The following is a 15,269-nucleotide window of genomic DNA, read 5'->3' as shown; positions in this document are numbered from 1 at the left end:
CTTTTATCTCCCTCTCCTGTCTCCAACTTACCGCCGTCCTCCTCATCCCATTCATAAACTCGTCTTTCACATCCATTTACAGTCCCGATCCATCAGCGTTTCCTCTCTGAGCTCAACCATGGCCCTTGTATGTATGGAACCTGGCAAACAACCTACCTTCGACCTTTATAATTTTACAAGCCCGTATGTCGTCGGCCGCTCTATCTATCTATCTATCTATCTATCTATCTATCTATCTATCTATCTATCTATCTATCTATCTATCTATCTATCTATCTATCTATCTATCTATCTATCTATCTATCTATCTATCTATCTATTTATTTGTTTATTTATTCCCAAGCCTTTCTCATTCCACTCTAATTCTCCTCATTCCACTGAAATACTGCTGAGTCGGACTTTATTTTTCCGTACCGTATTTCAAATTGAACTCAACTATATTTTGATTACTGCATTCTAAAGGTTCGTGTACCTTAAACTCCATAATCGTTTCCGATTCATTTCATTGCACACAATCCAGTATAGATCATCCACCAGTCGGCTTTAGGACAAACTGCACAAATACTAGCCAAACCCAATCGAGCTGCATGTAGAAAAATCCCATGACTATCATACATTACCCTTTAGGCACACATTTTTTCAGTTGAAATCTGTGGTCTGTATTGCAGCTACTCTCGGGAGGCCAGTCTACCTCATACACCTATTACCACCGTAGATTCAGCTATTTTCAGGCCAAATAACGGAAATTGATTTGACAGCAGAGCGATGGTTGTTGGCAGACAGGGTGATATGATTTTCTCAGAAATAGAAAGAATTTTTTCAGGAAGAATAGATCCCAGAAATTAATGTAACCGTCGCGAGATATTAAATGAGGTTAAATTAGATGAGTGGTGAACTTATACAGCTGTATAAGATGATGAGACGCATTCATCATTTGGACAATCAGAGGCTTTATCCAAGCCATTGGGCACAGCTTTAAGCTGCTGGAAGGAGGTGCCGTGAGAAGTCAGGTTACGTTTTTTTTTTACACGCGAAGATTTTTGAGTGCGTGGAAAGGGCTGACGTTGTCGGTGGTGATCGTGGATACGATAAGGTATTTTAAGAGACTCCTGGCTAGTCATGCGGAGCTTAAACAAATAGAGGTCAATAGGTAACACGAGGTAATTTATAATGTACGTAAGTATTCAGCACAGCATTGACGTTCGAATTTTCCGTATTGTGTTGAAGATTTTCTATGTTTATATAATGGCTAACTGATCTTTTCTGCTTGTAAAATGAGCATATCCTTCCATTTTCCTCATAGGCACAAATCTGTCTCGGCTTCTTTGAAAGGCCACTTATCCTTGTACCTCGAATACCACACCAGGAAGTGCATTCCATGTGCCCACTACTCCCTTTGTAAAAGGCTTGCCCTTTAGAGTGAATTTCAAACTACCGCACGAAAATTGCCCGGCACTTTGTGTACGTGTTTAATCAAATGCTTTTTTGTGTGTCATTTGCAAGAATATTAATCAGCCTATTATAATTAAATATGGAGTGTTCTTTATGCGTTGTGATTAAATTGCGATTTCTGGGTTCCAACAGAAACTCAATGCATTATAATCTGTCACCTGCTGGGGGCATACAAATCTACGCTTTTCTGTTTGCAGGTGAGTGAATCAAACAACACAGTTACCGAATTACATGTCCACGAACAGGTGCTTCGACCAATTTGAACATTTTTATAATACCTTAGCATAAACCATCTTTTGTTCTCTCCATTTTACGGATATTTTTAAAATATTTCCTATTCTATTATTTCACTAACGTTCGACACTGAACTGTACACAGTTGTCATTTCTCCGGCTGCATTTCCAACTGGACTTTTACCAAGCTCCCTCAACATGGGCAACTCCATCACGTCTGTGTCGTCTGCAAGAGTACTTCTGAGTCAAGCCCATTATCATCCAAGTCAAACGCCAGAACATTCCCAACAAGTGTCCCATGCAGAATTGTTGCCCTCCACCACTGCCCTCTGTACGCTATTTGAAGCCGTGCAACTCAGTCTCATGTCTCACCCTACCGGAACCAGTCCTTCTCAAAAGTCTTACTTCCAGTCTAATCCCAACGTCCGGCCCTATGTGTTTGGTCAGTGGAGGGAATCAGGACTACGCCATGGACACCCAGGCGGTCACGCTTCACAGACAGCGGCGGGAAATGAGTAGAACGTCGGATAATCAAACGGAGAAGGAGAAAGGCCAAGCTACGAGTGAATGAATAAATAAATAAATAGACATCATGTGCCCATTCTTCAGCAATCTCAACTCAATCCAATTCGAAAGGAAGGACCACAACTGCAGAAATGTCCATGGATCTGTTTAATTCCACAAATTTTGCGATGGGGATTGCTGCTAGCGATGCACGATTGGACGTTCCGCTTTACGAGTGCTAGTTAATAATTTATTCTCGAGGGGGTAGACAGACCTGCAGAGGACTCCGTTGCAAGCGGAGACTTGCAGTCTTTTCACGATAACCAGTGTTACTCAGCGTTTCAAAGGCAAAGGCTCTGGCAGCCAATAGCCCTCGCCAGAGGAAAGAGATGTCGCAACATCTAGCGTACCTGAGCAGGCATTCGGGACGTATGGCATACCGGTAGGGCACACCGGTTGTATTGCGATGGTAATGTCAATGCTTCGCATGCAAATAATCGTAGAATCACGCAATTGGTGGTATTGAGGGAGACATTACAATGAACCCGTGATGAAAGTAAACAGGAAGGAGCAGAATGGAGGCAGACTGGGGATCCTGTGGCTGCACAGAGGGGTGGAGGGCGGGAGCTATTCAGGGACGTCCACAGCGGCAACGGAACTGCAGATGCCACTGACGAACAGGAATATTTACGGCGGTATGGGAGAAGCGTCAATGAGGATTAATACTCTCCTGACAACGCAAAATGAACGTTGCCATTAGTCGGAAGGGAGATTTCACGGTCTCCTTCAGCTGAGCCCTAAACCTGGCCTGGACCACGGCGTAAAGGGCCGTGCTGGTGCAGCAGCTCAACGGTTGCAGCATGTAGCCCAGCTCCCGCAGAAATTTCGGGGGTATCACTAAAACGGAAAGACTGAGGATCTCCCATACGGAATACACCGTCAGCAGCGCCCACAGCGGGATGAAATTCCCCGACATCACCAGCAGTAACAGAAGGGATTGCCTGCGGTTCTTCATCTCCGGGTCGGCGGGCGTCTCGCCATCGCGCGAACCACGGAGTCTCCTCCGGGCTCGGCTGGCCACGAAGACGTTCCTGATGGTTAAAATGTTTAACAGCAAAATCAGGATAAATGATAATATACGGGTGAAGACGAAATGAATCTCCAGAAATGTTGCCAGCTGAGGTGGGGATAATAAACTGTAACTGCCATAACACACCAGGGACGTACCTAATACCGAATATGACCCTTCGAGCAAAAAGTACCAGAATATGTTCTTTACGCAGCTCAGCAAAGTCACTGTCCCCAGAACCAGAGCCGCCCCTCTCCCGGTGCAGTATTTTCGCTTCAGCTTCTGAAAACAAATGGCGACAAATCGATGAAAGGTGAAAGTGACGGTGAACCAGACACAACAGTCCGTGGCGTCGTCGAGCAGGACGGCGTGGATATTACACACGGGAACACGAAGCGACCAGAGAAAAACATCTTCTGGAGTGTCATAAGTCATCATAATCTTGCTCAAAACCAGATCGAAGAGAACGACGAGCTGATCCGCTGCTGCCATGGCAACCAGGTACCGTGTGACGCCTTGGGAGAGACCGCACTTTCCCTGCGACAGGATAACTAATGTCACCACGTTCACTGTGCGGAGAGAAATGAAGACCATGAACACTCATTTTGATGGAAACATTGTATTACTTTTATGGACAACTGTTCCGAGAGCAGAAGTGAATATGGTATTAATATTTCTGCTGAGGAGATTATCGGGAGCCGTTACTAAATCGGTAGTGTATATAATGTACTTGCTGCAGTTCAGAAGAATAAGGGGAACCTCACTGAAACATGTCAAATATTGAAAGGCCGAGATATCGTGGGCTTAGTGAGGTAGCTTCTGTAGTTGGGGAGTCTGTACTTGAAGATATTTCACAATAGAACGACATCCTTTTGGATCGGAGATGGGGAGCCATTTCCTTACACAAAGATGGGTGAATGTGTAGAACTTTTCGCCACAGTCGGCTACGGGGGACGGTTCATTGGAACCTTTTTCAGCGGAGAATGATAGGTTCTTGATTCGTCGGGGCGTCAGTGAATACAGGGAGCGGTCGCCAGAATGTGATTCAGAGGGATGATAAATCAGCAATGATGGAGAAGGCTCGGTTCTCAAGTGGCTAAATTCATCAGCCGTGTCCAGTGGGCTGATCAGTGATATTGATGAATGGCTGGAATGTATTCTGATCTTTGCCGTCGGAAAGGAATTTAGACCGTGAGGGTTTAAGGGAATAATAAAGTGATTAATATGCCATTTATCACGGTAATAGAATTGCCGGTCCCCTCAGCTGTAAACACGACCGAAAATGAAATCATAAGATGATTAGCAACAGTATCAGAAATAGTCTATCTGTTCGAGCAGGCATGATCTGGCAAAGAAAGTGAACAAGGCGGATCTAGAAACAGAAATGCAGAAAACCTATAGCACAATGCAGGCTCTTCGGCCGACAAATTTGTGCCGAACATGTCCCCAACTGAGGAATGACGTGGCTGACCCATAGCCCTCTATTATTCTAACGTCAAAATAAATAACCAAAAGTCTCTTCCTCTCGTATCCGCCTCCACCACCGTAGACAGGCAGCACATTCAACATACTCTCAACATTACAAAAATCCCCATGACATCTCCTCTGTAAGTACTTCCAAGCACGTTAAACATTTCTACTCTTGTGGCAACCATCTTGAGAACGTGGAAAAACCCTTTGATTATCCAAACGATTAATACCTCATCATCTGATAGAAGTCTGTAAGGTCATCCCTAATCCTTCGTCGCTCCACGGAGAAAAGGCCGACTTCACTCAACCCGTTTTCATAATGCATGTTCCCGAGTCCAGACAACATCCTTTAAACCTCCTCTGCTCTGCACCGTTTCTATGGCTTCCACATCCTTCCTGGCGACGAGAACTGAGCAAACTACTCCAAGTTGGGTCAAACCAGGGTCATATATCGCTGCAATATTACCTCTCAACTCCTAAAACGAATTCAAATATTAATGACGGTGAATACACCAGATGCCTTCTTAACTACAGTCAACCTGCACAACTGCTTTGAGCGCCCTATGCACTCAAACCCCAAAATCCCTCTGATCCTCCATACTACAAACATTCTTACCATTAATACTATAATCTGCAAGAATACTTGATCTACTAAAATAAGCAACTTTGGACTGATCTGGGTTGAATTCCATCTGCCACGTCTCTGTTAAGTTTTGCATCTTATCAATGTCTCGCTGTAACCTCTGACAGCCCTCCAGACTATCCACAACACCTCCAACCTTTGAATAACCAGCAACTATTCTAATCCATCCCTCTACTTCCTCCTCCAGGACATTTACAACATCACGAAGTGTACGGTTGCTACAGTCGATCACTGAGGCACACAACTTGTCACAGACCCCGATGCAGAATATGACCTCTCCACAACCAATCTTTGCCTTCGGTGGGAAGCCAGGTGCTGGAGCCACTAACCAATGTCCCCATGGATCCCATGCCTCCTTACTTGCTCAATAAGCCTTGCAAGGGGTACCTTATCAAATGATTTACTGAAATGCATACGCTCTGCATCTGCTCTTCCTTCATCAGTGTGTTTGGTCACATCCGCAAAAAATAAGATCAGGCTCGAAAGGCACGATCTGCCCTTGCCAAAGCCATGCTGACTACTCCTGCTCAAAACAATCTTCTCTAAATTTGTGTAATCAGAAAAGTTACTAACCCATCGCACAATTTACTCGCCAAGGTCATTTGTAAAATTCACGAAGAGTTGGGGTGCCAGGACGGATCCCTGAAGCACACCACTGCTCAATGACCTCAATGCAGAATATGGCCGTCTACAACAACAGTTTTACTTCTGTGGGCAAGACCTGTCTGGATCCACATAGCAATGTGCCCTAGGATCACATGCCTCCTTACTTTTACATTAAGAATTGCATGGGGTACCTTATCAAATACAGTCAGCCGACGTTTGCTGTAGCGATACCGGTTGGAAAGACCTGTCTTGCAATTAGCGAGTCATTAGGAGACAGGTATGGAAGAGAAGATGACTTATATTTTTCAACGTAATCATGAGGAAGAGACAAGACACTTACCAGGAAGAGCAACAATGGCGAGCAAAATGTAGTAACCCACTTGGAATGTACCCAGCGCCATAGTGATTCGATACTCCAATTTCAGGCTATTGACAAAATATTGCATCGTCCAGAAAACATTCTTCACAATTCCCGTAGCATTGCGTGAGGTGTTTTGAACATTATGATCCATTGCTGAAAGAGTCCAGACTCCCGTTTACGATCCAGACTCTGTCTTTTCAGAAGGCATTCGATAAGGTGCCACATAGGAGATTGGTGAGTAAAATCAGAGCTCATGGCATTGGGGGCAGGGTTTCAACATGGATAGAAAACTGGTTGGCAGATATAAAGCAAAGGGTAGCAGTGAATGGGTGTTTCTCAGACTGGCTGGAGGTGACTAGTGGGGTACCACAGGGCTCTGTATTGGGACCACAGCTCTTTACGATTTATGTCAATGATTTAGATGAGGGCATTGAAAACTATATCAGCAAGTTTGCTGACGATACTAAACTGGGTGGCAGTGTGACATGCGAAGAGGACGTTAGGAGAATACAGGGAGACTTGGATAGGCTGAGTGAGTGGGCAGATACTTGGCAGATGTCATTCAATGTGAATAAATCTGAAGTTATCCACTTTGGAAGCAGGCACAAGAGGGCAGAGTATTGTCTGAACGGTGTCGAGTTAGGTAAGGGAGAAATGCAAAGAGACCTAGGAGTCCTAGTTCACCAGTCAACGAAGGAGAATGAACAAGTGCAACAGGCAGTGAAGAGGGCAAATGGAATGTTGGCCTTTGTTACAAGGGGAATTGAATACAAGATCAAGGATGCTCTTTTGCATTTGTACAGGGCCCTGGTGAGACCACACCTGGAATATTGTGTACAGTTTTGGTCTCCAGGTTTAAGGAAGGACATTCTGGCAATTGAGAAAGTGCAGCGTAGATTCACTAGGTTGATTCCTGGGATGGCAGGGCAGTCTTTCGCAGAGAGATTGGAGAGATTGGGCTTATACACGCTGGAATTGAGGAGATTGAGAGGGGATCTGATTGAAACGTTTAAGATAATTAAAGGCTTTGATAGGATTGAGGCAGGAAATATTTTCCAGATGTTGGGAGAGTCCAGTACCAGAGGGCATGGATTGAGAATAAGAGATCAGTTATTTAAAACAGAGTTGAGGAAGAGCTTCTTCTCCCAGAGAGTTGTGGAGGTGTTGAATGCACTGCCTCGGAAGACGGTGGAGGCCAATTCTCTGGATGCTTTCAAGAAGGAGCTGGATAGATATCTGATGGATAGGGGAATCAAGGGATATGGGGACAAGGCAGGGACTGGGTATTGATAGTGAATGATCAGCCATGATCTCAGAATGGCTGTGCAGACTCGCGGGGCCGAATGGTCTACTTCTGCACCTATTGTCTATTGTCTATTGTCTATTGTCTTCTCTCTCTCTGCAGCCGCTGATCTCTGATCGCGTAGACTGTCGGCTCTCACCGAAACTGTCGTGTGAGGGATTCTGTACACACTAATAGTGCAGGCAACCAGTAGCCACACCTCCGTGATGACGACGTCAATCCCCACGGATACTCCCATAATTTGTTTATTTGGATTGACGGGTGCGGTGAACCTTTTTTTTTGTTTTCAGACCGTCAGAGAAGCAGTACAGACGCAGATTGGAAGTGTATCTAATAATCCCAGCAGTCGGCTGTCCTCGTATATGTGCCGTTTCTGTAAATGGACACGCAATTGAAAATTATTGGCACACAGTTAGACACTGATATCCAACCAGTCTAGAAAGGAAGGCACACACAGAAAATACTAATTAAAAAAAATAAAACAAACAAGAATGATGATATAAATCGATTTAAAATACTTTTTGCATAGATATTTCTTAACAATTTTAGTTGTATCGGTAATTTGAAAATGATATCGAGTTAGATAATTCTAAAATAATGATTTTCATGAAAAGAGTGTTGCCAAGCGACAAATCGGGTCTTCGGGTGATTTCGGAGGAGAGGATTTCAATTGCCACGGGCATAAAAGGTGACAGCGGGTGAAAAACAGCTTTGGCCAGAGACCAGGGGGCTTTTCTCGTTTGTATGCAGGGGCAACTGCAGTATCCACCGCCTGAAAGGACCGTCAAGCAGGTGATCTTCAGGCTTCTGCTCGCGGAGGCGTCAGCGCAATGAGTCTTTAGTCAAAGCAGGCAAATAGAATAAAAACACTTGGCTATGAGCTTTTTAATTTCCTTCCATTCTGTATATCTGATCAGATTGGATAACGGAGATGCCAGGCAGGCTGGTTGAATGCTCCTGTTGCGGAATCTGTGATAGAGAACTCTAGTTACACTGACGACGATATCTGCGAGAGCTGTGTTCAGCGGCAGCTTCAGACAATCCGCGTTAAAGAGCTGGATGTGGAACTGGACGAGCTCCAGATCATTCGGGGGCTGAACTGGCGATAGACAGGACAGACAGTGAGAACAAACAACTCACTTCAGCCAGGTGTATTCCAGTCAGGCTCTAAGGTGTATGAACATATCAAGGGAGATTTTGAAGTCAGGTGGGCTGTTCATTGATTTTACCACAGCGGGATGGAGTCTTTTTTGAGCCTACACGTGAATAAAGAGGAACGTTCGTAATGGGAGCGGGTCTTCATTTATTTAGACGGCTGAAACGATGTCATCAGAGTTCGTGGAGGGGAGATTGTTTAGCATCACGGATGATGCTGATATTACCCTGCCAACCAACGCATGGAAGACTGTACTGGAGACAACAGACTGGTAGAACATGACGAAAGTAATGAATGGACACTCATAAGGACCTGAGCCTAGTCTTGAAATAATCTGGTCCTTCTTGTACACAGCCTCTGTGCTGGGGCTGCACTTAAGTCTGTCACCCAGAGGCACCCCCAGGTGCCTGTAGGTCCTCATCACATCAACGTCCCCACCATCGATACTAACAGGGAGCAGTGCATCCTTCGTCATCATGAAGTCCATCCTATCTCCTTTGTCTTACTGATGCCTAGCGGCAGATGGTTCAGCTTGCTTCAGTTGACAAGGTCCTCCACCAGTACCCTGTATTCGACCTCCCGTCATCCATTTAAACACCCAAATATTACAGAGTCTGCAGATCATTTCTGCAGATGACATGAGTTATTGTTCTATCAGAAGTCCGAGATAGACAGCGTAAAGTGGAAGCGAGCCAGTATAGTTCCCTGAGGGCACATAGTGCCACTTATAGCCCTATCTGAAGCACAGCTCTGAAGCCGCACGGACTGTAATCTACCAGTCAGGGAGTACCTTATCCAGGATAAAATATATCCAAGTAAGATGCTTTTTATGATGAATCAGTAAAACGTTGCTGAGTATGTAAAGAGCCGTGTAGAACTTATTTAGCCTCCTGGAGGATTGGGCGTTTTGTTCAGCCATCTTGCTCTAACGTCAATGTGCCGGATCAACCCAGGTCTTCTCGCGATCTTCACATGTACATACTTGATTTCGGTACAATTCACCTGAACAGGAGCTTGTGGATGAGCTCCGACATTCCTGAAATCAATATCTAGCTCTTGTGTTCTGCCGCCACTGAAGGAAATCTGAACTATTCATGGAAGATGCAAAGTTACAACGGGAAATCCTATAAAGGTACTGGATATGACCAAGTGCACTCTGGGTTAAGACCTCACCACCATTCAGCGCAACTGCACTGAGCGCTGTCGCTCAAAAACAGCATCCATCATGGAGGAGACCCATCTCCCAGGACATGGTCTCTTTTGGCTATTGCCGTCATGTAGAGGGGCCAGGGGTCCCCATGTCCCTCACTACCAGTTTTCAGAACAGTTGTTTCGGACGCGATTATCACGCTCTTGAACTCGGGGTACGAACCTCACTCACTTTCACCCGCTGGATCACTGAACTGTTCCCACAGCCTATTGATGCATATTAAAACATTCTTCATCTCCTTCTCGATATTTGTTGCGTATTGGCTTGTTATTACTATATTACTGATTTCCTTAGTTTATCTTTTGCATGTTGTTGTTTTGTGTGTTTTTGAACGTCTTATTCGCTGCTGTCTTTCATTCAATCTATAGCATTTCTTCTATTAAATATGCATGCCCACAAGAAAACGAACCTCGTTTATCTATATGGTGGCTTAAACCCACTCCCACAATGCATTCACATTGTTCATTGAAAACGTAATTTTGTGGTGTCTTTCTTTCGATACACTAAGCGGACAGTAGATGGCACTGTGGCGCATGAGTGAGCAAACTGATGAACAGTAAAAATCCTTTAAAATAAAGCTACCCGAACCGTCAGAAAATCATTCCGCTATGTGCCTCTGCACCAGGCGTCTTCAGGACGACTAAGTGAGTTGCAACTGTCCCAAAAGAGGCACTAACGATTACGGCAAACAGGTGATGACTGGGGAGTTTGGCAGTAGTGATTGTTGAGAAGAAATAAATGCGGTTAGTCCATGAGCAACAAGTGCATAGATTTGGAATTACTGAAAGATATTACAAAAGCTCAGGAAATGACATCACATGATCATCCCATCTGCATTAACAAAGTTGTTGTTCCACCACCTCCAATCCTCTGCTCCTTCCTATGTCTGTCTGCAGCCGGTGGAAAACGTCCCTCTCTGAAGTTGTCCGCCTGTCACTTTATGTGTCTGCGTTCTGGTATTTGACATATTCAGCTTCTCAGACGTCTGAGTGTTTGGTGCCTGTGGGAAGTGTTCAGCCTCCTTCGAAGTTGTATTGTTTTTCAACATTGAATCGCAGTGGATTTATTTTGCCTTTTATGAAACTGATCCACAATATAAAGATACGTCGCGTCAAAGTGAAAACAGAAACAAAGTGATCGAAAATGCATACCAATGAAAACACTGAACCATTGATAACATCGGTATTCGCCCCCTGAAGTAAAGCACACCAAATCATCACTGAGGCAGCTAATTGCTTTAGAAGTCACACAATCCAAGCAAGGTGGTCACATTGATACTGCTGGTGAGTCAGTGTCCTTGCAAAAACTACACCACTGAGACAAAACTGCACGCCAACCAGTTTTGCGAAATTGTTATTGGCAAGGACAAGTCAGGAGATGGGTACAAGACATTTTCAACGTCACTGTTAGAGTACATTTAGGTCAATTATCAAAGGAATGGCAAGAATACGGCACAGCTGTAAATCTAACCCGAGCAGGCCGTTCTCAAAAATGAGTGACCGTGCAAGAAAGGGACGACTAAGAGACCTACATCAACGCTGGAGAAGATACACGTTTCACTGTCGGAGATGGCAAATACTGTGCATGAAATTAGTGTTATCCTGGTGCTTCAGCAGCCACAGTATTATCGGGGATGGCAAAGAGAAAGTCAAATTTGAAAGAAACACTCATATGAAACCGTAGCTAGGATTAGCCAGAAGGCATGTGGGAGAATCTGAAGTCAGCTGGAAGAAGATAATACGGTCCGATGAAACAAAATTGAGCATTTTGGCTTATGGGAAACACAGCTAAATGCTATGTCTCTCATAAGGCAAACGCCGCCTCGCATCAGAAAGACACCGTCTTAACCGTGAAGCCTGTTGATGGCGGCATCTGACTGTGAAGCCTGTGAAGGTAGAGGGCAAAATCAATGCAGCAAAACACAGGGGAATTCTGGAGGACAGCTAGACGCAGTTTGCAAGAGAACCAGGACTTCGGAGAAGATTTGTTTTCCAGCAGGACGAAAGCCACAAGCATAAAGCCAATACGGCACAGGAATGGTTGTAAGACAAGGCAGTTAAAAAGGCAGGGAGAGGAGAAAAAGGCGAGCTGGAACGTGGGGGGGTCAAGTGCTAAGTGGTAAGTTCAAGTGCTGGAGAAGAAAGAATCTGATAGGAATGGAAGACAGACTATACGATAAACGGCTGGAGAAGGGAGCACGAATGGAGTAATAGTCACTTGAGAAGAGGTAAAAGGTCAGTACGGAATAGAGAAAGAGTGGGGATTGCGGTTCGGTCCAGGGTGAGAGAAAGTTCAAAGTGGGATTAATTTCTCGAGGTAGCAGTCCATCTGGGTACAGATGTATCCACTTTCTCTCTTTTCCAGCCCTTCAACTCACACCCCCACTCCCCCCCCCCACACACATCGCTTGAACTGTCTCCTTTAAGATAGCTTCCTTTCCTGCTTCCCATTCATTCCTCGGCCGCCCACATTGTGGGCCACAGCAGCCAGCAGTCTGTACCTCAAAGCCAGGTAACTCCCAATTCCAGCTCCGCTCAGATGGCGGAGTCGAGGGATATGGGGAGGAGGCAGGAACATGGTACTGATTGTGGATGATCACATTCAATGGCGGTGCTGGCTTTAAGTGCTGAATGGCCTACACCTGCACCTATTGTCTGTTGTCTAATGTCTAAAGACTGGAACCGCAGGTAGCCATTCTTGTCATTGCTCCATCAAAATCTTTGTAATGGCCACAACATCATAACTCTCCAAATCTGTCCAAGTGTAGGAAAGTCTGCATGAGGAATCTCGAATCCCTTAGCACCACTAACTTCTGATTTATTTTCCTGATCAATGCCACAGTCTGCACCTTTATTAGATCCACCAAAATTCATGATCATGCAGTTCTCGAATTCAGTTCTATTGTATTGATTTTATTTCTTCTTCGTTCGTATACATGCGGACCAAAAGCCTTTACTTTATTTAGACGGCTTAAACGATGTCATCAGAGTTCGTGGAGGGGAGATTATTTAGCACCGCGGATGATGCTGATATTACCCTGCCAACCACCGCATGGAAGACTGTACTGGAGACAACAGACTGGTGGAACATGACGAAAGAATTGAATGGACACTCCAAAGGACCTGAGCCTCGTCTTGAAATATAGGTGAATCTGGCCCTTCTTGTACACAGTCTCTGTGCTGGGGCTGCACTCAAGTCTGTCATCCAGGTGCACCCCCAGCTACTTGTAGGTACTCATCACATCAACGTCCCCACAATCAATAGTAAGGAGGAGCAGGCCATCCTTCGTCATCCTGAAGTCCACCCTATCTCCTTTGTCTTACTGATGCCAAGCGGCAGATGGTTCAGCTTGCTTCAGTTCACAATGTCTTCCACCAGTACCCTGTATTCGCCCTCCCTTCATCCATTTAAACACCCAAATATTACAGAGTCAGCAGATCATTTCTGCAGATGACATGAGTTATTGTTCTATCTGAAGTTAGAGGGTATACAGAGTAAAGAGGAAGCGAGCCAGTATAGATCCCTGAGGGCACATAGTGCCACTTATAGCCTTGTATAAAGCACAGCTCTGAAGCGGCACAGACTGTAATCTGCCAGTCAGGGAGTACGTTATCCAGGATACAATATATCCGGGTAAGATGAATTTTTATGAATCAGTAAGCCGTTGCTGAGGATTTACAGAGCCGTGCAGAACTTATTTAGCCTCCTGAAGAACTAGAAGTTTTGGTCAGCGATCTTGCTCAGACGTCAATGTGCCGGACCAACCCAGGTCTACTCGCGATGTTCACATGTACATACTTGATTTAGGTACCATTGACCTGAACAGGAGCTTGTGGATGGGCTCCGACATTCCTGAAGTCAATATCTAGCTCTTATGTGCTGCCGCCACTGAAGGAAATCTGAACTATTCATGGAAGATGCAAAGTTACAACGGGAAATCCTACAAAAGTACTGGATTTGACCCAGTGCACTCCGGGTTAAGCCCTCACCACCATTCAGCGCATCTGCACTGAGCGCTGTCGCTCCAAAACAGCATCCAGCATGAAGGAGTCCCAGCTCCCAGGACATGAACTCTTTTCGCTATTGCCGTCATGTAGAAGGGCCAGGAGTCCCCATGTCACTCACTACCAGTTTTGAGAACAGTTGTTACGGACGCGATTATCACGCTCTTGAACTCGGGGTACGAACCGCACTCAATTTCACCCGGTGGATCACTAAACTGTTCCCACAGCCTATGGATGCATATTAATACACTCTTCATCTCCTTCTCGATATTTATTGCGTATTGACTTGTTATTACTATTTTTATTGATTTCCAAATTTCATCTTTTCATATTGTTGTTTTGTGTGTTTTTGAACGTCTTATTCGCTGCTGTCTTTCATTCAATCTACAGCGTTCCTTCTATTAAATATGCATGCCCACAAGAAATCGCACCTCATTCATTTTTGTTTCTGGTGGCATAAACCCACTCCCACAAAGCATTCTTTGAACATTGAAAACGTAACTTTTGTAGTGTCTTGCTTTAGACACGCCTAGCGGACAGTAGATGGCGCCATGAGTGAGCAAACGGATGAACAGTAATAAGCCTTTAAAATAAAGCGATTCCAGCCCTCAGAAAATCATTCCGCTATGTGCCTCTGCACCAGGCGTCTTCAGGACGATTAAGTGAGTTGGAACTGTCCCAACAGAGGCACTAACGATTACGGCAAACAGGTGATGACTGGGGAGTTTTTTTCAGTTGTGATGATTGAGAAGAAATAAATGTTGGCTTCTGCGGTTAGTCCATGCGCGACAAGTGTATCGATAGGAAATTACTGAAAAATATTACAAACGCTCAGGAAATGACATCATATGATCATCCCATCTGCATTAACAAAGTTGTTGTTCCACCACTTCCACTCCTCTGCTCCTTCCTATGTCTGGCTGCAGCCGGTGGAAAAAGTCCCTCTCTGAAGTTGTCCGCCTCTCACTTTATGTATCTGCGTTCTGGTATTTGACATATTCAGCTTCGCAGAGGTCTGAGTGTTCGGTGACTGTGGAAAGTGTTCTGACTCCTTGAAAGTTGTATAGTTTTTCAACATTGAATCACATTGGATTTAATTTGCCTTTTATGAAACTGATCCACCATAAAAAGACAGACTGTCAAAGTGAAAACAGAAACAGAGTGATCGAAACTGCATACAAATGAAAAACCATAACCATTGATAGAATCGGTATTCACCGGCTGAAGTATAACACACCAAATCATCACTGATGCAGCT

Source organism: Hypanus sabinus, unplaced genomic scaffold, assembly GCF_030144855.1.
Source record: "Hypanus sabinus isolate sHypSab1 unplaced genomic scaffold, sHypSab1.hap1 scaffold_422, whole genome shotgun sequence".
Lineage (NCBI taxonomy): Eukaryota > Metazoa > Chordata > Chondrichthyes > Myliobatiformes > Dasyatidae > Hypanus > Hypanus sabinus.
This window is presented reverse-complemented; position numbering follows the sequence as displayed.